Source organism: Camelus bactrianus, chromosome 5 (genome assembly GCF_048773025.1).
Source record: "Camelus bactrianus isolate YW-2024 breed Bactrian camel chromosome 5, ASM4877302v1, whole genome shotgun sequence".
Classification (NCBI taxonomy): domain Eukaryota; kingdom Metazoa; phylum Chordata; class Mammalia; order Artiodactyla; family Camelidae; genus Camelus; species Camelus bactrianus.
Window position 1 is genome coordinate 95356217 of NC_133543.1, and position 23180 is coordinate 95379396.

At 43.8% G+C, this 23180-nt stretch overlaps 1 long non-coding RNA gene across 1 annotated transcript; it reads left to right on the forward strand.

Moving 5' to 3' along the window:
* The first annotated feature begins 18152 nt into the window (after nt 1–18152).
* LOC141577660 (uncharacterized) lies at nt 18153–22469 on the forward strand. Its single transcript, XR_012506894.1, has 2 exons — nt 18153–21710; nt 22246–22469. It is a non-coding gene; the product is annotated as an uncharacterized LOC141577660 (long non-coding RNA).
* The last annotated feature ends 711 nt before the right edge of the window (nt 22470–23180 follow it).

The window sequence follows — 23180 nt, forward strand, 5'->3', positions numbered from 1 at the left end:
CCTAACTATAACTGTTCATGTATATAATTTATGCAGCTAGTCTATCGTCTGCTTTTAATTTTTCACAATTGACGAGTATCTTTCAAAGGATGTATGAAGTCATTTCTAATGGCTGTAATCGATGTCTGTCTCTTTTTGGTCAGACGATATATTTCTACACTAGTCCTAAGATTAGGAGTCTGCAAACTGTTTCTTTAAATGGCAGTTAGTATGTATTTAAGACTGCAGGCCGTGAGGTCTCTGTCCCCAGTGCTGGACACCGCCTTGGTGTGGCGAGAGCAGCCCTAAGCAATACGTGAACGAGTGGACTAAGTTCTGTCCCAGTGAAACTGGACTTATGAAGCCAGGCCTGCAGGCTGCAGTTTGCCCACCTGCTCTCACTGAGCCTTGAGGTTGCCTGCCTTCTCTGCTGCGTGATCATGAACCACACTGTCAGCATCTTTGCACAATTGTAGTTCCATCAGTTAACCCTTGGCATGGATATTTCTGGGCCAAAGGGTTTGCAAAACTTTAACTCGTCCTGTTAGAGTTCTCCAACTTTGGGTTCCCACAAGTTTTTGAGTGTTTATTCCTCTGGAATATTGATAACACTGGTTATTTTTTTCAGATCTGTCAATTTGGTAAGCCAAAGATGTTATCAATATTTCATTTTTTTCTTGGATTACTGGTGAGGTTGATATCTTTTCATGCTTTGTGAATTACTGTTTCATGAAGTTTCCCTCTCTTTTCTAGTGAGTGCATCTTTTAAAAGATTGTTTTGTTAGACCTTTTTGTATATTGATATTGAGTAAAATCACTTAGGTATTTTTGCAAATATTTCTCCTAAGTTTTATGTTTTTATGAAGTCAAATCTGTCTATCTTTTCTGTAATTTCTAATTTTGAATTCATGCTCAAATCCTTACCAAACCAATGTTGTATAAATAATCACCTGCATATTCGCATAGGGTTTCTGTGATTTAGTTTTTATGTGTAGATATCCAAGGTTGATAACATTTTTGAACTTTGGGTGAAGGTAATTAGGAGTGATACTAGAAAGTTCTGTGTTGATCAGATAGTGTCATACAGTTCTCGTGGATTTAGAGGTCAAGGATCTGAAGTTTATATCAAAAGCCCAAACAACTGTAAAGCTGTGATCTCCTGCAGCATGAGTTCAGTTTTGAAGTTTTCAAGTACAGAAGAGAAGTGAAGCACACTGGAAGGAAATTAAATGGATATATCTTGAAAGGGATGGGGGAGCTCTTAAAATGAAGGGCAGGTCAGAGAGGTAGTAGGATGAGTGGAAGATAGAAGACTGAGTATAGGGGAGAAGGAATAGGCTGAGAGTAGCCAGCTGAGAGTAGCCAGTTTTCTTCATTGTATTAAGAGAATGTGTTATCTTTGTGGGCAGACAAGACACCAAAAGTGCCAGTGTTCTAAAATGCTTATGCTGTCCACCAAAGCCTAGAAAAGCACTTTGTTATCGATAATCTTGGAGGCATTTAGCCATTAATGTAAGGGAACTTCAGTGGTTAAAATGGTGATTCGCTGGGAAAGGTTGACAATGTAGTGGGACGTTTACATTAGGAAGAGCAGGGCAAGGTTGCCTACTTAGCTGCTTTAGAAAATCCTCAAGGAATCGTGTGCACCCCATAGGTAAAGTCATCTTCGCTACAGGAGCATGACTCTAGATTCATGGTAGGTTCTTCAGAATGAAAGTGGAAAATAATCAGCATTTATTTTTTAAAAGCAGCAAATACTTCTTGAGAATAGCCAGCTCATAAAGAGTGTAAGGATTAAAGGGATGCATGAAAGAGATTACAATTCACTTAAAAAGAGAACACAGAAACATGAAAAGATAATCAAGAATAAAAAATTCCATTTTTTCCCATTTTCCCTTAGTCTTCTAGAATCATTAAAAGGAATAATTACATGTTTTACTATAGAAATACACATTCGTGCTAGGTCAGAGGTCAGCAGACTGCTGCAGCTGGCGAGGCACCTGTTTCTGTAAGGAGGTGTTATTTGTTTATATATTGTCTATGTGGTTGTCTACGTTGCTCTTTCCCTATAACAATGGGAGTTGTGTAGTTGTGACAGAAACCTATGGCCCCTGAAACCTAAAATCTTATTTACAGAAAAATTTTGCCAACCTCTGCTCTAGATAATTTGGTAAATGCAGGAGATATAAAAATTTTAAATTGTCCACAATTTCACCTTCCAAAGATCACAGTTTGTAATATGATTGGATCTTATTACAAATTGTATGTAATTTGTATATGGATTTGTTGTTTTTACACCCCAAACGTAAAATGGTTTTGTGTAGTTATGCAGTGGACTGAATGTTTGCATCACCTGCAAATGCATGTATGAAATCCTAGCCCTCAAGGTATTTGGAGTTGGGCTTTTGGAAGGTAATTAGGTCATGAGGGTGGAGCCCTCATGAAAGGGATTAGTGCCCTTTTAAAAGGGACCCCAGAGAGCTCGCTCATCTCTTTCCAACCACATGACGTCACAGGATGGCACATGTCCATTGCTGCACCAGCAATGTATGAGGATTTCAATTTCTCTGCATCCTTGCTAACACTTGTAATTTTTTTATTACACAGCCTTTTTTATTACAGCCATCCAAGTAGGTGTGATGTGATATCTCACTCTGGTTTTGATTTGTATGTCCCCAGTGACTAATGATGCTGAACATTTTTTCATGTGCTTATTGGCCATTTGTATATCTTCTTTGGAAAAATTTCTATTTAGATCCTTTGCACATTTTTTAGTTGGGTCATTTGCCTTTTTATTGTTTTAGTTAAGAGTTGCTCCAAACTGTTAACAGTACAAAATGGAATGTATTACACTTACCCCGGGTTTGAAATACATATTGAAAACTCATATATAGGCATAATATTTTGTCTTGCAATTTAAATAGTTTTATGAATATTTAGAAAATTAAGTTCTATCCATGGTTATAATAAAAAGGGAAAATATAAGAAGTGCTAAAAGCTCTACCAACTCTTAAATAGACAGTAACAAAAAAGGGCCAAATACATTAAGATTTTATTATAAGAAAATAAACGATTTCTCTACTTTTTAGGCTAATTAAGTGATATTTAGTCACTTGACAAGCTCTTCGTTTGGAAAACAGATTTGGAAAACAGTTTGGCAGTTCCTCAAAAAGTTCAGCATAGAGTTACCATATGACCCAGCAATTCCACTGCTAGGTATAGACCCAAGAGAAGTAAAAACATACGTCTGCACAAAATCTTGTACATGAATATTCATTGCAGCGTTGTTCATCATAGACAAAAAGTGGAAACAACCCAAATGTTCATCAACTGGTATATGGAAATAAAATGTCGTATGACCACACAATGGAATAATTTTCAGCTGTACAAAGGAATGAAGTACTAATTCATGCTGTAACATGAATGAACCTTGACAACATGCTAAGGGAAAGAAGCTAGATACAAAGCCCACATATTTCTGATTCCATTTATTTGGGGTGTTCAAAACAGGCAAACCCCTTAAGACAGAAAGTAAACTAGTCGTTTCCAGGACTTGCGGGGAGTATGGAATAGGGAATGACTGCTAATGGGTACAGGGTTTCTTTTGGGGCTGATAAAAATGTTCCAAAATTAAATAGTGAATTTTGTGAATCTATGAAAACCCATTGAATTTTACACTTTAAAAAGGAAATATTTATGGTATGTGAATTACATCTCAATTAAAAATGAACAAACAGAAGAAGAACAATGTACATGGGTAAGTCATTCAAATATTTAATGTCACCTAACTGGACTATGGGGACTTTATCTGATCCCTGGAACCAAACCAGTGCTAGCAAGTAGGAGGCACTTTTTTCTTTTTGGAGCAATTAAACAAGTGAACTAAGTACACATGTCATCCTAAACTGAATTCCTTTGACTCATTTCCCAGGAGTGATGAAGTGGGTCCCTGTGACTCATTTCCTGATGACGATGTGGTTGCCCTCCTTGCTGGCGGTTCCAACCGCTTCCCTTCCCGGAGTGGCTTTTGCCTCCAGCCACTCACCAAATATTATCCACTTGCTCAGGTCATGTGTGATGAGCAGAAGAGTAATAACTGGTTTTGTTCCAGCCCTTTATTGACGAGTATCCTAAAATGTCATATAAGATGCCAAGATAACGTGGATGAAGAAACCAGCTGGGCATCACATACGGGCTGATGTGGCCTGGAGGCGAAAGAGAAGATAGGAGTGGCAGTGAGCAAAGCAAGGGGTGGACGAGCGCAGGTACAAATGGGAGCTTAGGGAGACCCTGGTATCTATGTTTTTCTGCTGCTTCAAAAGTGATTGAGCAATGACACTGCTCAAATCAAGGAAGAATTTCATTGTCCTTCAGATATTTCCTCACAAATTGATTGTCCTTATCCAGAGAGAAGCAACGGGGCTAGTGGTTCCTGCTAAAATACACGAAGGCATCGAGTCATCCCCACCCCACCATTTGCCCTCGTTTACCCAACAGCCCAGTTCCCGTGACCCTGCTGGTGTTTGCAGCGCAGTAACTAAGAACATATATGGATTCACATCCCAGCTCCACACCTCAGAAAGCCTTGATCCTTTGGCAGCATTTAATTTCCCTGAACTTAATTTTTTCCTTTGTACAGTGCAGATTTTGATACTGACTATCCAGGATTATCACCTGAGTTAGCTTGCTGTATACATGCCGTCCGTAAGTGGTGACTGTTAACTGTATCTTCCTTATTGTCATCATGGGTTTTATGCCTAAGTTTTATCTTGCTCAGGGTCAAAATTTCTTTTAGATCTGGCCTGATTTTTAAGAATAAAATTTGGGTCTATATACTTTCATTAATGTAAGTAAGTCTAGCATTATCTGCTTGACCTCTCCTAAAAATAAATTTGAAATCACTTTGCACATTAATTATATACATCAAGTTAATAAAAATGAAATCTTCAATCCAGATCAAATAAAAGTAACTCCTGCCCTCTTTAGATAAACCAGTAATTCCTTTAATGACCATATATCTAGAGGCTACTTTGTAGTTAAAATGGATCATTCTGTATTATCACTGAACTCACTGGAAAATTTAAGAGCTGGAAGGACTTTTAGGAGCGTCTGAGCCCAATGTTTATGAGGGAAGAAGTGGCTGTTTAGAGAGGGTTAGTGACTTATCGACAGACAGACAGCTGTACAGTGATATGGACAAAACCAGGTCCCACTGACCCCCGTTTCCAGCATTGTTCCACAGCATCAATTCCTTTGATAAGAAAAAGACAAATGATGATACTGATCAGTTGCCCTTAAGGGCTTACCTTTTGTTACCCCTTCAATTATCTGAACTCTCCAGTGTACATCTTCTCACATCCTCCTGACCCATCCTAGCCCAGCAACCTTACAACACTCAGGCTCTTTTCTGACCTCAAGTTCAGAGGTCTTCCTAGAGCTGCCAGTGGTAATTACAGCCTCCCACGCTGTATTCCCAGAGTCTTAGGAACAATTACAGAGCTGGTTATTTCTGGGTAAAAATACTTGGCCCCATATCCTATGGTTCTCACTGAGAAGTGTTTGATGAAGATTTTGGCCCTACCTGCTGGCTCCTGGTGGGTTAGCAATGTGTCCCAGACACCTCTTTTATGTTCCCTTTAGTGGCTCTTAATTTCTAATTCTTTATTCTGTTCTGGGTCACAATAGTTCAAAGGGAAAAGAATATCCACTAACACCCTCCTTGAAAAATATTCAAAAGCCACTTTGAAGCTCTTAGTTCCCGGAGAATTAGGTTTATCTCTTTGTTCGTACCTTGGTTCTGCTGGCAAATCTTTTTTACTCCAGGATCAAGATGCTGGTGACTCAACTGAGCAAAGACCCTGTTCCCAGGGGATAGCGGGGCTGGGAGCAGCACCATTTGCAGGTGTGGGGCTAGTGGGGGGCACCAGCTGGGGGCAGGTCTTCTGTCTGGAAGCTGAGTTTCTGGCCTGTTGAGAACCTGTTGAGACTCTCAGATGAAGGGTGTTAGAATTAACCACACAGATTAGACATTTTAGGTTCCTTAATCCAAAGGTTTTCTTCTTATTGTCCAACTATTGGGCCTGTGGGGTTTTTTGGTAGCCCAATTCTGCTTGTATCTGATTACTATAATTTTTTTGGTAATAAGCAATAAAAACCACAATAACAACAAACACTCTAGATGACTAGGGAGATTATTTTAATGTCTTTTTAAAACAGCGTCAGCATGATCTTATATTAGCATGGATTAAAAAAGGGAATTCTTGCTTTCCAGGTGACTTCATTCCGAGTTTCCATCATCCGCTCTAGTGACCTCCCAGAGGCACAGTCACTTGGGCATCCCTTATGAAAATCACTGATTTAATTTTGAATGAAATTTGTTCTTATTATGGGGCTTTCCTTTCCCTGCTGTTTTAGATAATGTGTCTTTTAAAAAAGTGTTCCCATTTAAAGTCTCTCTAGAAGACACAGTTGTGCTTTTGGTTTTCATCTTTGCTCCTCCACTTTGTGGGTTTTCTGTGAAGAATGTCTTAAGGACACGGCTGCTTTGCAGACTTTAATGAGAAGGGAAGTGTGAGGTCTTCTGTGTCTGCTCCCCATGCCTCACGTGAGACACCGTTCGATACCCATCATCGCTGGCCTTGTCAATGGCCGTAAGCGGATTCTGGGTGACGTGGCCATCTGGTGTCATCCCCTGGAAAGAGGGTGAAGTCATTCATTCATCAAATATTAATTGATGCCTTATACTTTGAAAGGACCTGGGAATTCAAAACCAAAATATATGGTTCCTGCCCTCTAGAACCTCCAGGTAAACAGGCATGTGTTGAGGTTCCAGTAAGGTCGTATAAAAGGCAGCTGCTCAACACAGGTAAGGGAGTAACTGACTCCGTCTATGATGGGGAGGACAGCTGGTCGGGGAAAGCCTCACAGAGCCTCCTTGCTTTCTTTAAGTGGGTGTTTGCTGAGCGCCTGCCGGCACTGTGGCAGGCACCAGGCACACAGCAGGGTGAGCAGGTAGGTAGTTAGGACTCAGCTCTCCTGGAGGGAGAGAGAAAAACAATAAATAAGAACCAACGGAGAAGTAAAAATCCAATGTTTACAAACAATGTAACCTAAAGGGCTACTTCAGATCGAATGATCAGAAAAGATCACTTTCAGGGGTGAGATTTAATTTTAGACCCAAAAGTTGAGCGGGAATCTATTCTGCAAAGATTAGGAAACCATTTTCCCAGACAGAGAAGATGGCTATCCAAGCTGGCACAAGCTTATGTGTCTGAGAAATGGAAAGAAGGCAGGAGGGCTGGTGGGTGAGGCTGACGGAGAGAGGGCAAGGGTTGGATCATGTAGAGCCTTGTGAGTTGGGCTAAGCGATGAAAACAAACCCAGAGTGTGAAGGGAAACCACTGGGGGGTTGTCAGCTGGGGCGTGATATGGTCCAAACCCCAACCACTGTGTGGGAATTGAAATTTAGTGGAGTAAGGGTGAAGTACGGACAGTAGTGGGGAGATTCCACCAGCAGCTCAGAAAAGAGATGGCGGCTGGTACTGGGGCTGATGGTCCTGGAGAAAGAAGTGGATGTTTTCGAAAGAGGAAAGGAATTCGCCAAGTCTACAAGGTGAAGGTAGAACAATCAGACAGAGAAATAAGAATGGGAGAGTCCTTGTCAGTTCTTCATAGTCTGGGATGAGAGAGGAGCTGGGAAGGAGGGCTTTGGGGGTCTCACTCAGCCCAGGTGCCACCACGTTAATCTAGACGTGTTCCTTGCAGCTTTATTTTGTATTTATGCTTTAAACATATTATTTAGAGAGAGTTGTAGATCACATGCACTTGTAAGAAATAAGGCAGAGAGGTCCTGCGCACCCTTCACCCATTTTCCTGCAGCAGTAACATCTTGCATAACGATAGTACAAAATCACAGCTGAGAAACTGACGGTACACTGATGGTGTTCAGATTTCACCAGTCTTACAGGCACTCATCTGTGTGTACTTACTTCCATGCAATTTTGTGGCATGTGTAGATTCGTGTGGACACCGCGGTGAAGACACTACTGTTCCATCACCGGGACCCTATCACCCTTTTACAGTCACACTCACCCCCTTCCGTCTCTCCTTTTCTAACCCCTAGTAACCACTGATCTGTTCTCCATCTCTGCACTTTTATCTCGAGAATGTGATATAAATGGAATTACACAATGTGTTTCCTTTTGAGCTAGGTTTTTTCACTAAGCATCATTCCACTAAAATCATCCAAGTTTTGCATATATCAGTAGTTCATTCCTAGCAACAAGTTCATGCTATGCAGTACAGGGAACTATATTCAATGTCTTGTAGTAACTTATGGTGAAAAAGAACATGAAAATGAGTATGTGTATGTTCATGTATGACTGAAGCATTGTGTTGTACTCCAGAAATTGACACAACATTGTAAACTGAATATACTTCAATAAAAATATATATACTAGAAAAAAAATTCATTCCTTTTCATGGCTGAGTGGTACTCCAGGGATGGAGGTACCATAGCTTGTTTAAACCTTCACCTGTTGAAGGACTTCTGAGCTGTTTCCTATTTGAGTCTATGATGACCAAAGCTGCCATAAATATTTATGTATAGGTTTTTTTTTAAAAATGACCATTAAATTTTCATTTCTTTCAGATAAATGTCTGAGAGTACAATTGCTGAATTATACTGTGAACACATATTTGCCTTTGTAAGAAACTGCCATATACTTTTCCAGAATGGCTCTACCATTTTACATTCTTGCTCACAGTGTATGAGTGACTCAGTTTCTCTGCATCCCTGCCAGCTTTGGGGTTCTCACTATTTTTTATTTTGGCCATTCTGGTAGATATACTGTGATATCTCATTGAGGTTTTAATTTGCATTTCTCTGATGGCTAATGATGTTGAACACCTTTCCATATGCCTACTTGCTGTCTGTATATCCTCTTCAGTGAATTGTCTGTTCGTGTCTTTTACCCATCTTCTAACTGGTTGGTTGTTTTCTGACTGTGGAGTTTTGAGAGTTCTTTATGTATTCTAGATATAAGTCCTTTGCTGGATATGTGGTTTATAAATATTTTCTCCAACTCTATAGCTTGTTTTCTCATCCTCTCAACAAATTCTTTAACAGAGCAAAACATTTTTAATTTTGATGAGGTTCAATTTGTCAATTTTTATTTTATTGTTTGTGCTTTTGGTGTCAAGTCTAAGGAACGCTTCATCTAGCCTTAGGTTCCAAAGATTATCTTCTCTATTTAAAGAAATCTTCACTGGAAAAATGAGATAACAATAGTGAACTAGATGCCTATTATAATGAGATGGTACTCCAAGTCCAGATGGAAAAAGTTTCTTCCCCTAGACTGATACAGTCCAAAGGTCCCAAACTCGAGCATGCGTCAGAGTCACCTTGTTGGAACACACATTACTGGGCTCATCCCCCAACTCTCTGAGAATTAGTATTTCTAGCTGGTTCCCAGGTGTTGCCAGTGCTGCTGGCCCCAAGGGCTACACTTTGAGATTGACTAATGTATTCTATCTCCACTGAAGGCTAGAAAAATTGAGGTTGTTGGATATTGTACACACACACACACACACACACAAAGACTGAAGACTGTCCTCACGTCTACTAAGAGTTTTGATGAACAGACCCCTAGATGTTCCTCTTAGGTCTACCGTGGACCAGAGAAACATGAGAGCAGGGAAGATTTCAGTTGTACATCTGGAAGATGTTAAGTATCAGGGTAATGGAGCAATAAGATGGACCAACAATGGAAGTCATGGATTTTCTATACCCAGAGCTGTTCTAAAGAAAATGGGTGAAAGGACATCTTTGCCCTGAATTATTTAGAAAGTCTCCTGTCTGAAGGTAACTGATGACTTTTCTAAAAGTGCCACAAATCACTGTAGATTTGTTCTTCCCAGTTTTTAAACCTACTAAGTGTATTCATTGAATTCTTCAGTTTTATAGATGTTATATAGTTTTATAGATCTATGTTAGACTCATATTCACTTAGTTACACATAAGGAGAGATTTCCTGGGTGTTGGCAATCAGGTTCTCATGGCATGCTCTCAGTCTGGCTTGGCTAAGAGTCATTGCAGTCCTGATTCCCGTATCACACAGAGATCTCACAAACGTCAACTTCTTGCACATTTATGTGCATAAATAGTATGGGGAAGGTCCTAGAGCAACATCTTAAATCCATTTTGCCCATTTACTTTGTTTTTTCTTCTCATATGAGTGGAGAATCACTCTCAGAAACTGACAAATACAAAATTAAAACATTTTCACCATTTCTAAGAATGATGCTGTTGCTGTCTATGTTCTTGTCTCACTGCAGAACGAATTCAGAGACAAGACGCAGAGGTTAAGAAAGTAAAGTGAGGATATGTTAAGGGAGAGATAGTCCACTCTCAAGGGGAGAGCAGGCAGACTCAGGTGAGCAGCTGTGCTGAGTTTCTTTGGCAAGTTGGTTACACAGGGTGTAAAAATGAATGGGTGGAATATTCATTGGGAAGGGAAGGGTTTGAGGTCATATTCCCTGATTTCCATCCCAACTCCACCTTCCCAAGGGGAGGAGGGATTTTTGTCCTTATTTTATCTGAATCAGAAGTATCATGGCGTCAGTGCATGATACGTACTTCAAATCTGCAAGGCTAATTCTATTGTAATGAGACCATAATGAGCAAAAGGTTACATTCAGACTCTAGAGATTCCTGCCTTTCCTCATCTTTCTTTGCCTGCCTCCAGGCCACTTGTCACCCCAAAATGTGTGATTTCTTATCAGTCCTGAGGTTCCTGCTTTTCTCTGTCTTGTTCACATGATACATGGTCTCCTGCCCTTTGGCCAATGACCCCTTTCCCTGCTTGTATCTAGCTATCTGCTCGCTCTAACAATACTAGACTGAAAGCAAAGAGATTGGAACCTCAGTCTTCAGGCATAGGCCTAACCTGGGGCCAGGGAACGTGACGGCACCTGCACGAACACCTGCTTCCAATCCATCTCCACGCATCCTGGCATGGAGCCACTTCTGCAGAAGAGCCAAGTGCCTGCTTGCCTGACCTGGTCATGACCTCTTCCAAAAGTCACTCTCTGTGATAAGCATTTTGTCTTAAAGTCCACATACTCCCAACTGAGATTTGAAGAGGAAAGATTTAAGGCAGATTTGAAAATGCATTACATTTGTCTTAGAATATCCTTCTCAGGGATATTGTGAGGCCGATTTGGGGTAAAACACGTGCTGTTCCTCTGGAGTGACAGCAACTCAAACTGGGTTCATGTTCCTTCAAACCAAGGTGAGATGTAGGCATTTTGGGAAAGAATAATAACATTCCCATTGACTTCAAATAAATGAGTGTCGCAAACAGGGAGACGAGGAAATGGAACGTGGGTAAATGAGGCTGCTCTGAGACCTGCTTGTGATGGTGTCATAATGCATCTCAGTGTGAAGTGGTCTTGAGAGAAATGAATCTGACAACTAGGGCGATTCTTCCCAACAAGGGTTTCTTTATTTAGCTTGCCTGAATTTACAGAACACAGAAAGTCCTTTCATAGTAAGACAATAAATAAAACTAAAAAACCCAGATCTTTAGCCATCAATGTATGGTACATTATTCTATTTATGATTTACTTTTCAGCAGTCCAGAACTGCTGGGCAGAAGATTACAGAAGAAAGGGCATGTAATTTAGGGGCACCGTGAAAAGAAGTGGAGGCACTGAAGTTGTGTGAAAGAATTTCAGGAAAGCAAAAGAGTTAGTAACTGTGATTCAATTTTCAGTTTGTTCATTGTGTGAATTGCCTCCAGCAGCTGGGCTGTCTTTTCACAGTTCTCGTTGCTCACATCCGTAGCAGGGTCTCCTGAAATTAACAACTTATGACGCAAGAGGGGATGACATCCAGGTGCAGACCTTGAGTCCACACCAGTGACTTCCAGGTCAGGGAAAGGGATGAGGAGGGTTGGAGGAAAGTCTTACCAACAAACCCATTCCGGCCAACTCTACCTGATGCTGGACCGGCCCCCTAGTGGCAGCACTGCTTCCTGCAGCAGCACTTCTGCTGACAGCACGTCTGCTGACAGCAGCCCTTCCCGCAGCCGCAGTCACACGAGTGGCGGCGGCAGGTGCGGCGGTGGCAGCAGACCACGGGGGTGCTGCAGCAGCCCCCACAGCAGCCGGAGCAGCAGGGGCAGCAGCCGGAGCAGCAGCCCACCCGGTAGCACCTGCACGTGGTGCAGCTGTCACAGCCGCCACAGCCACCGCAGCCACCACAGCCACCACCGCAGCCACCGCCGCCACCACAACCACAGCCACCACCGCAGCCACCACAGCCACCACTGCAGCCACCGCCGTAGCCACCACAACCTCCACAACCACAGCAGCCCATGGTGTCAGTAGAGAGGACTCAGGAGAGGGGAGGATGGAGACTTAGGAGGTGAGGGGGGTCTGATGCCGCCCTCTGCCCTGGGAGCCCTTAAATACCCAACTAAGGGGCTTGGCACATGGTGTGTCATCACTTCCTTGTTGCTGTTTTGATCAGTTTCCGTGGCAGATGCTTCCTTCCTGTTTATTAACACCCTTATTCATGCACATAACTTGATTTTTTTTCTGTTTTAGCAAAACTCACTTCTGTTGCAAAAATGGAATCAGAACTGATGGAAATATTTAATAAAACCCTGCGTTTTCCCAGCACGTCTGCCTGAGTGCAGTTCTTTCGATCAGTGTGAGATGGTCGAAGCCGAGGGAGACCAGCTTCCCCTCCTCTCTCACAGATCAGTAGTAGCCTCCTGGAGGAAGGAGATCTGACTTTAATTTTATCTGTATTTTAGTCTACTCAGATACATTTTATGTACATTACCTCATCTAATCACCCTTAAAAAAACAGTAAATTAGATCTATAGAGTCTTTATTAAAATGGATTTTATAGTCAAATAAGCCTAGGAAATGCTGAACATTATGTCTCCATTTGGGAAATTGGTACTAACATCCTAGAAGTAATAAGAAATCCTGGAGGGGAAAAAAACCCTTAAAAGCATCAGTACTCAGCAATAAAGAAATTTCTTACTCATCAAGTAGAAAATGTAATTTTAAAAAGAACACCTTCAAAAGAGCAACAAAATTTGTAATAAAACAATGAATAAATCTAATGGTCTGCAAGACCTTTATGGAGACTATTATTAAATTTTGTGAAGGGACATAAAAAAGAAATAAAGACAGGAAGAAAGGGAGAAATATGTAGAAAGTCGCAATAGCTAAAGATGTTGTAAACCTCTTGCCTGGGCCAAGGCGTGCATGCACAGATATCTGGTAAAACATTATTTCTGGGTGTGTTTGTGAGGGTATTTCCAGAACAGAATTGCATTTGAATCAGTAGACTGAGTAAAGAAGATCTATTTTCATATACATCTACACAGAAAGAGAGAGAGAAAGATAGATAAATATATAGATATGTCAGGGGAATCAGTAGATAGACAGATGGATAGACAGACAGGTAGATAGATAGATAGATAGACAGATAGATAGATAGATAGGAAAAGTATAAGGAGGAGGTAAATTGAGGAGTCATGGAGAGCAAAATTTGGCATATGATAAGAAATGCAAGCCCATTAGTAATCAGAGAGTTACTAACTAAAACCACAGTGTGGCACATTTTTATACCCAGCTGATTATCAAAATGTTCAAGACCAATGATATCAAATACTGATGAGGGTGCTGTGTGAATGGAATTTTCATGCACTGTTGGGTGAGGGTGTAAATTATTATGATCACTTTGCAGAGCAATTCAGCAGCATCTGGTCAGGTGGAAGCTGTGCATTCTGCCATTTACTCATTTAGATCAGTGTGGGTTAATGGGGAGAATAATCCTATTCTATTGAATGAGTTATAATCTTGTTACTATCATTATTTTGATGCCCAAGTTGTCCCAGATTTTACCTGGGGCCACAACTTCAAGCTGACTTCTGTAGCTTTTAAAAATTCCTCCATCATTTTTTGAGCATTGACTTGAAGTCTGGCACAAGATGTTTATTTCAATCTTTCCCAGCCCCAGGCTGGAATCAGGCTTTTCTCCAGGGAATCTGGTTCTTTTACTGGGCAGTGGTATTTAGAATCCAAGCTCGAGGTGCTCGGAGTGCCCATTGCTGGGATTATTTTCTGAATCTATGGACAGTTCTGCCGTCACACAACACAGGTGTTCTTAAACATCATGGCCCTTTACCAAACTGTGAGATTAAAAACCACAGGGCTATGGGGGAGGGGGGGTGCACTCAAAAACCTCATTAGTGATTTATTAACAAAAATAGAAGCAATAAAATTCATGATCCCCCTCCTCAATCCCTGTTTTTATTTTGTTTGTTTTATTTTATTTTATTTTACCCCCCCACCTCCAGCTTTATTAAGGTACAACTGATGAATAAATTGTAAGACATTTAAGTGTACATCATGATGGTCTGGTGATGCACCCACTATGAACCGTCATCATTCTCATGCCCGTTATCTAGAGGGAGCTGGGTTTGTGACAACGCTTTTTCCAAGTGTCTCTGTCAAGGCGGGGAGAGACAAGAGGCAGTAGCAGCAGGGGGAGGCAGACAGGCCCGGGGAGGTGCTTTCTTGTTCGAAGATGGGAGAAATGCCACCCTAACGGTTATGATGCCGATGAGAAGGATCCAGAAGGTGCTGGAATTCCCCACTGTGTCTGCAGTGCCTACGACAGGGAAACACTTAGTAGGTGCTCAACAAAGACCTGAGGAATGGAGGACTGAGAGGAAGAAGAGGCTTGAGGAAGGAGATTTGAGGGGGGGTGCAGTTTGGAGAGCGCAGCTGGAGGCGCTGGCCTTTGATGAGAGGAGGTGGGTGGCGCTCCTCCTAGGTGGTAACGGAGGCAAGAAAGAGACGGGGAGGGTGCAGAGTCAGGCAGATTTATAGATTTGGTGGTCGAAAGTGCCTTCTCAGAGTGAAGGGGCTGGAGGAGGCATCCGACATCTGAAGAAAGGGGGCAAGCTGGGAAGTGGTCATTGCAGGGAGGAGGGCCAGCAGAGGAGAGAAACGGAGTGATCGGGGGTGCAGCCGTGTTGCTGAAAGCCATTCGCAGTGGTGGTGGTGGTGGTGCTGACAGGTCTCAGCTCCTGCTCCTCCTGTATTCTCCTGCTACACCACCATTCCCTCCTATTTCCCCTGCCCTGGCTCTTCCCTTCTTTTATTATAATGTGACAGAGATACAGCCAAAACAGAAGGGATGACAAAGGCACCTTTAAAAATGAGTAGCATTTGGATGCTAGAAGAGGGCATTTTCAGCTAAAAGCACAGCCACAAGGGAGGTTGGGGAGGATAAAAGTTCAAGGTGTCGCCATGTGGCTGGTGTGTTTCCTCTATGAAATCAATAAGGTCTGCTTTACTGGCGTGACCTAGTGCTGCTCTGCATTCGCCACTCTTGCTCTGTTGACACAGTTCCCTCCTGCCTGCTCCTTCCTGAGTCCTGCCCGTTTCACTGCTTTTGTCTCCAGCTCCTTTCTGCTACTGGCTGGAGCCTGAACCGGTCTCAGGCTCAGCCACTCATTGCTCAAAAGGCAATGTTTGAGAGACAAGTGTTGGTAGAAAAAGAAAGATGCTTTATTCAGGAAGCTAGCAACCAACGGAGATGCCAGACTAGTGTCCTCAAAACCATCTCCGAGTTGCCACTTAGAGGAAAAAGGGAAAATGGGGAGGCTTCAGGGGAGTGCAGGTGGGAGCTACATGCAGAACAGCACAGTCACCTCGAGCGATCATCTTGAAACTGGTCATGCAGTGGTCTGGTCAGTGTCATCCTGATTGTTTTAAGTGCAGTTAATCTTTAACTCCAGGGACAGCCTATTTTCATTCCCTTGAGGCCAGTTCTTAGAATCGTGCAAGCCACAGATTCAGTACTGCTCAGGATGGACAGCTTATGTCGTGGTTACAGTCTGGTCATCATGCAGTTAGCTTTTTCCCTCTGGTGGCGCTTTTAGTATCTGCAGAACAACTCAGGAATGTGCATCAGATCTATGTCCTTCAGGGAGGAACTGAAGATTCTGTGACTCTACTATAAGGCTGATCCATTGTTTAAATTATCACCAGTTCTCCTGGCCCAACTGCTATCTTGTGTTACTACATGTTCATAGTCTTCCAATCATAAACTTGTGGCGGTCTAGGGCACTAAAGCTTTTCTACAAACAAGAAGAAGGGAGAGGACATAGTGGGTGGGGAGTCCGTCTCAGGAAGACCCTTAGGATCCTGCTCAGTTCCATGTCTATGTGTCTAGTGACATGGTCAGTGCCTAGTACTCGCACCATGACGATTAACCACCATTACAGTGAAGGTGGTGCTCGTTACTCAGCTCTGCCTTCTCATAACGTCTTGCGCTCCGCTAGAGCCTGGGACAGAGGACTAGGCTGTAGGGTCAGTTGAAGACACAGGTAGCTCTTTTAATATCGAAGCATTTAATTTCTGTAAAGTGGTGTAGGGATTTATGCTTGATAAAGTGAATGTTGATAGTTGGGAACATTTTTAAGTAGTCTGTTTCCTCAGGGACCCAAATTCTCTGAACCTCTGCCCAGAGCAGTCCTCGAAGGCTGCCTGGATTACCCTAGTGGGATAACCCTCCTTTTTCAACTGCCTGTCTGCACGAGACTGGGTTTTTTTTATTTGCTTCAACCAGAGTAACAAAGCACGGTGGATTCAGGGCAGGGGTGGATGGGAGCTCCCAGCCATCTCTAAGCCACCATTTAAGCCAGACACTAAAGAGATTTGCAAAAAATGTAAAACAATGTCACCATGCTCACTCACTGTTTTTTGTTTGTTTTAGAAAATGTATTTGTCCCCCAAATGTGTTATATATGTGATCCTGTAATGGGATTGCACTGTTATTTTTAAATAAATTAATAAACAAATGTTTGAAAAGATGTCTCAGTGTTAATCTCTAACACAATGAACAGCAGTCGATACGAGGAGCGCAACAAGAACCCTTGGGTCCTCAGTGCATTTTAAGAGTGTAAGGGGTCCTGAGACTATGAAGTTTGAGAACCACTGCTCCACCCTTCCTATTCTCTGCGGTCAATGTGCTTTTCTAAACCCACCGCCAAAATCTGAACTGAGGGCAGTCCTGGGAGCTCTCCCACCTGAGGGATGAGGGAAAGCAGTGCTTTCTGTGAAAGTGTGCTCAGTGGTCTAACAGGTTTTCTGCGTTGAGAGTCACATGACTGCTTAAAGCTCTGAGGGGCTCTGTAGTCAAAACGCCTGCCTAGCTCTGTTTAAATGTATTAATTTCAAATGTATTTGCATTGCTCTGTGTTGTGGGTTTTAACACCCTGTGGAACCAGTGTTTCACCAAACACATTTGGGGAGGCCCAGTGTTGACTATCACTTCTGCAGCCAACGATCTGATGTGTGCCCTGTGCGGTGCTGCGGAAGTCAGCCGACAGAGGCGGGAGTCCTTGGGGCGGACAGATGCGCTTCCTGGGGCTTTGGAAGCCTCACTTCACGGTTGCCTTGTCACCTGCTCTGTCTTAATCACGACCTACAAACATGACTCATGAAAGAAGAATTAACTAAAAGGCAGCAATTCGAGGGTGAAGGGGTCCTGAAGATGGATCTGGAAAACGGGGACTTCCCCTGCCGTGAGGGTAATTTTTATAATTTGCTGAGTTCACCGTTTGCAATCAGGGCATCTATCCCAGGGGAAGGAAACAGACAGTATATATATAGCTTCTTTGATCTGGGACATTCAGATCAATGATGGCAATACAGTGATGTTGAAAGTTACCTCCTTTATTTAAGGTTCTAGGTTCTCTTTCTCCCACTGAGAGGACCCCAGGGAATTTCCCTGGAGAGGTGTCAAGGGAAATATTACTGAGCAAGGAAAATGCCAATGGCCAGGTGGGTGTCCCCAGCTCACCTACTCCAAGACTGGCTGTATCTGAAAATAGGGATAGGTCCTTTGCTAAATAATCCTGTTGGGTGAAACAAAGGTAAATTTAGCTCAACCGGAAAGTCCTGACATAATGAGATGAAGGTGTCTAGCAGGCAAGTGAGTAGAAGGAGGCTAAGGACTTCCTAGAGACACTGAAACAAACAATTACAGGGAAGTGGTCATGTGTCTGCCCTCCCCTGTCCCCAGAGTTGCTATATAAGGGCACCCCCAGCAGAGGGCGGCATCAGACCCCCCCCCCTCCACCTCCTAAGTCTCCGACCTCCGCTCTCCTGGGTCCTCTCTACTGACACCATGGGCTGCTGTGGTTGTGGTGGCTGCGGTGGTGGCTGTGGCTGTGGTGGCTGCGGCGGCTGCGGTGGTGGCTGTGGTGGCTGCGGTGGCTGCGGTGGTGGCTGTGGCGGCTGTGACAGCTGCACCTTGTACAGGTGCTACCGGGGTGGCTCCTGCTCCGGCTGCTGCGGCTGCTGTGGGGGCTGCTGCGGGAGCTGCTGCAACACCCCCGTGGTCTGCTGCTACCACCGCACCTGCCGCCGCCACTTGTGTGACTGCGGCTGCGGGAAGGGCTGCTGTCAGCAGAGGTGCTGCAAGAGGCAGTGTTGTCACTAGGTCGCTGGCCCGGCCCCGTCCTGCCCAGGAGCCGGGAGGCCACACTCTCTTCTGCTGGTAAGACTGCTTTGCCCCCTTCCATCTGCTCCTTTCCCCTAACCATCTTGTCACAGGCTTTTCCTCTCGGGCCTCCTGGGTCTTGTGCTTTGTCCTTCAGAGATCTTCCTTTGCCCAACCTCAGTGCAGATTCACCCAAACCACGCAACACCGTGTGCAACAAATACGCACCAAGAGACTGATGCTAAAAGATCACGGGGCAAAGCCAGCGCGCACGAGAGCCCTAATTTATGAATTAACCCTAGTTTATATGCTGTTTGGCTTACTCTTTTTTAAAGATTCAGGCCTGGATTTTGGTCGTTTTGGAGTTTTCTGCCTGCGCACAGTCCTTCCTACTGCTCTGTCTACGTTTGCTACTTCCCATTGCTCAATGAAATGACTTAATCCACAGTCACATCTCTTCATTAGCTGCGTGTTTTGTCAGTTCCTTTGTTAGCAGGGTGACCTCGGCACTGCGAATCCAGTTTTGGCCCTCGCCTCCCCCATCCTCCTGCAGCCGACCCCGGGGTGGGACCCTCTTCCAGAGCCCTTTATCAGAGGGGTGCACAGCCCCCTTTGCTGCTGCCCTGGGGGGTCTCCGTACTCAGACTCTCCCAAGGATCTTCCGGGGGAGGGATTGGTGATGGTGGTGGGTCTTTGTTTCTTTTGTAAAACCTAAGAAATGAAAAATGGGCCCTACAGGAAAGCAGAACGCCTGCAGCCCCTGCCCTGTGGTGCCTGGTGGTTTCCAAGGAGACCGGGAAGCACTGGCCAGGGCGGCGAGCCTGAGCGCTGTGGATGATTCTACGAGGCTCTCGTTTTTGCTGGAGTCCTTGGCCTTGCCTCCCACGGCTGTGTATTTTCTCTCTGCTTCTGTCAATTTTGTTCAGTAAACCCACTGAGCAGACCCTTGGGGAGGGGAGACCTATGCTGCCCGGCTGCTGATGGGGGGCTTTGTTCAATTCGGCAGGCAGGAATGGGAGCTCCACTGTGATGTCTGGTCCAAGCCCTAGTTTCCAGCCCAGCCCCCCCAGCAGGCAGCAGGGGCTCCTCTCCTTTGCCCACTGCTCCACTACCCAGTCCATTCAGAAAAGAAGGGGTGAGTGGTGAGCTCGCCTGGACCCCTCCTTCCACACATGGCTACTTCGGTGCCAGCTCTTCCAGGGGAGCTGTATTAGACCCATTTCACAGGTGAAGAGACTGAGGAGAGGGCAGTTAAGAAACTCACCCAAAGAAATCCAACTGGTAAATCCTGATTTAATCCCAGGTTGACACCAAACCTGACATTCCTTTTCCAACACCATATTGATTCTGGAAGTCTGGACTCGTTTCCTCATTCATTTCCTCTTTTCCCTTTTTATAATCTCCCTAAGTTCATGCATACAAGGCTGTTATCTGGTTGTTCCTCACAAGGCCAGGTGGTCCTTGAAGCCTGCTTCCTGGATGAGAGCCTCACTGCAGCTGGCTCCTCCTCAGCCTTCCTCAGGGAGACTGCTGGGCTGGGCAAGGGCATGCTCTCTGGTTACCTACCCTGGTGATGGCTACTTTATCAGCTCCTTACTGATGGGATGCAGTTGTCTCCTGATGCTTGACATTGGAAGGAAGATGAGTCTCTTAACTGTCTCCAGAAGTGGTCTTCGTTCTGGGTTCCATACTGCATGTGGAGGAGGTGTCCCTGCACCATCTCTACCTAGGAGATCTGAGTCTTGGGCTGGTGGAATTCGGCTATTTTTAAAGTCTATTTGCTTAGGCTGCTTTTAGAGGTGGCATGGTTTCAGCTTGAATCCCATCTCCCCACTAATGTCCCACACCTCTACCCCAGGGCGTTCTCTCTCTGTGCTCTTAACTGTTTCTTTAGAATCAGATAACATACCTGCATTTTACTATTGTTATGTGTATATATATATATATACAAATCTTTATATATAGACATAAATCTATCTATTAATAGATAGATAGGTAGATAGTTAGATAGATACATCGATCTCCTGTTCTGGTCCACTGATGTACCTGTCTGTTCAGACTCTAGAATGAATCTTATCTCACTGAGCCCTGTACTGTGCTGGGCACTGAGGATGGAAGATGGTAAGTGATGGCTCCTGGCTCTGTGGTGCTCACAGTCTGATGGGCGAGGCACACAAGTGAATGATCAGTACTATACAAGGTGAGAGTGTTATGGCTGAGAGCAGCCCGGGTTTTAGGGAGATGTAAGAAGGTACCTAACTCAGGCTTTGGGTGGGGAGAGAGGGTCATAGAAATCTCCTGGAGATAGTGAGACTTGGACCAAGTCACAAAGGATGAAGGGAACCTCTGGGATAAAGGTGTGTCAGGAGACCTGGCCGAGGGGATCTCTTTCAGGCAGAGGCAACTGTGTGTGCAAAGAGCAGAGGTGAGAGGCAGTGTGACCAGTGGGGAACAGCGGGGTTCAGAGTGACTGGAGAGTTGAGTGTGAGTGTGTAACCTGTGTGAGAAGAGGCTGGAGAGGTGAGCAAAGTCCCGACTGGGAAGGACCTCGCTCCAGTGTTTGGACGCTGTACTCCACACTATGATGGATTCTTTGAAGGACTTGATGGGGAAGGTGCTGCCATACTTTGTAGAAAATATCAGTCTGGCAGCACATGGAGAATGGACTGGAGGGAGGTGAGTCTTGAGGCAGAAAAGCAGACAAGAAGCTGCTGTAGGGATCTGGGCTTGAAGTACGGTGCAATGAAGAGATGTGAGGAGTGTCTGAATGCAGAGTGGGAACTAATCACGAAGCAAGTGGTCTCGAGCAGAACTCAGGAATGTCGCGACCAGCTTTGACCCGTGGGTGGATATTAGACCATGGGTGATCTTACCTGGACACGTGGGGAACAGGGCGAATGGGTCACTGGGTCACCCACCGAGACGCTGATGATGAGTGCAGCGGCTGACGTTGCCAGCGAGCAGCATCCTGTTTGGTCCTCAGCCGTCTGGGAGGAGGTGCTAATATCATCATCCCACTGTTTAATTTAGGAGATCAAGGCTGTGAGAGGAAGACTCTTGGGCATCACACGGTGGCGCCAGGATTCAAATCCACTCTGCTGGACCCCAAAGCTCACTTTCTTCACTCCCAGACTTGCAGGCTGTAGAGGACGGGTGGGGCTGGAGGGAAACTTGCCTCTGCGGCCTTTCAGTACGTGACAGTATTCATGTATTCAGTATTCATGGTGGAGGCCTCCCCAAAATTTTTCTTGGTTATAATTGAAGTGTAGTTGAAAATCTGCTCTGCGGGAAATGGGACTTAAATTTTTTGGATTCTGGTTTAACTGCATTTATCTTCCCTCCTGCCATAGCCTTTAACAGGGTGGAGGTAGGGCCATGCTTATATCTGTAGAATCATGGTTTGTTTTATTTATTTATTCACTTATTTATTTTTAATTTTTAATTGAAGCATAGTTGCTATACAATATTATATTTGTTATAGGTGTACAACATAGTGATTCCCAATTTTTAAAGGTTATCCCTCTATTTATAGTTATTGTAAAATATTGACTATATTCCCCATGTTGTATAATATATCCTTGTAGCTTATTTTATACCTGATAGTTTGTACCTCTTAATCCCCTACCCCTGTCCGGTCCGTCTCCAGTGGTAGCCACTAGTTTGTTCTCTGTATCTGTGAGTCTGCTTCTTTTTTGTTATATTCACTAGTTTGTTGTATTTTTTAGATTCCACGTGTAAGTGATATCATACAATATTTATCTTCCTCTGTCTGACTTATCTGGAAGCAACCGAAGTGTCCATCAACAGATGAATGGATAAAGAAGATGTGGTATAAATATACAATGGAATACTGCTCAGGCATAAAAAAAGAATGAAATTTTGCCACTCGCAGCAATGTGGATGGACTTGGAGGACATTATGCTAAGTGAAATAAACCATGGTACTATTGAAATATCCAGTCGGTCCTAAACTGTGTCAAATTCTTGTAAGTGAGAAGCAGGGCTGGGACTAGGGGAGGCTGAATCAGGCAAGTGCGGGGTCCACTTCTACCTTTCTGTAAAATTCTGATACTTTGTTCATCATAGATTGTTTTTGCACTGATTTTGATTTTTTTTTAAAAAAATTGCATTACAATTATTTACCTTGATGACTTGAGGGTTTTAGTGCCACCTTAAATTTTGCTCCCCAGGCAAGTGCCTCCTTTACCTCACCCCATTCCTGGCTCTGGAAAGAAGTATTACATGGATCCAAATATTCCCCACCCATCCCACCATTGTTATTTCTCTGCAGGTTTAAACAGATTCTATACATGGAATATTATTCATTTGTTGGAAAAAATGACTAGTTCAAATTGGTTATGCTCAGACCATGACCAGGCATGGGTCTAAAGACTGGTAAATAAATAGGAAATTCACCCTAACATTGGCTGTAAGAACAAACAGATTCTAATGGCAAACGCTCAGAGCAGCGTGTGGCTTGTTAGAGGTGGGCAGAGAAGGAAACTGACAAACTTGCGTTGTGTTACACCTCATCACATTGTATCAGGTCAAAAGAAATGTGCTTGCACTCAAAAATCCCTTTCTGACTAATCATTCTGCACCATCCGGACCAGTGTTTGGCCCATATTTCTGTAAAGGACCAGATGGTAAATGTTTTTGAC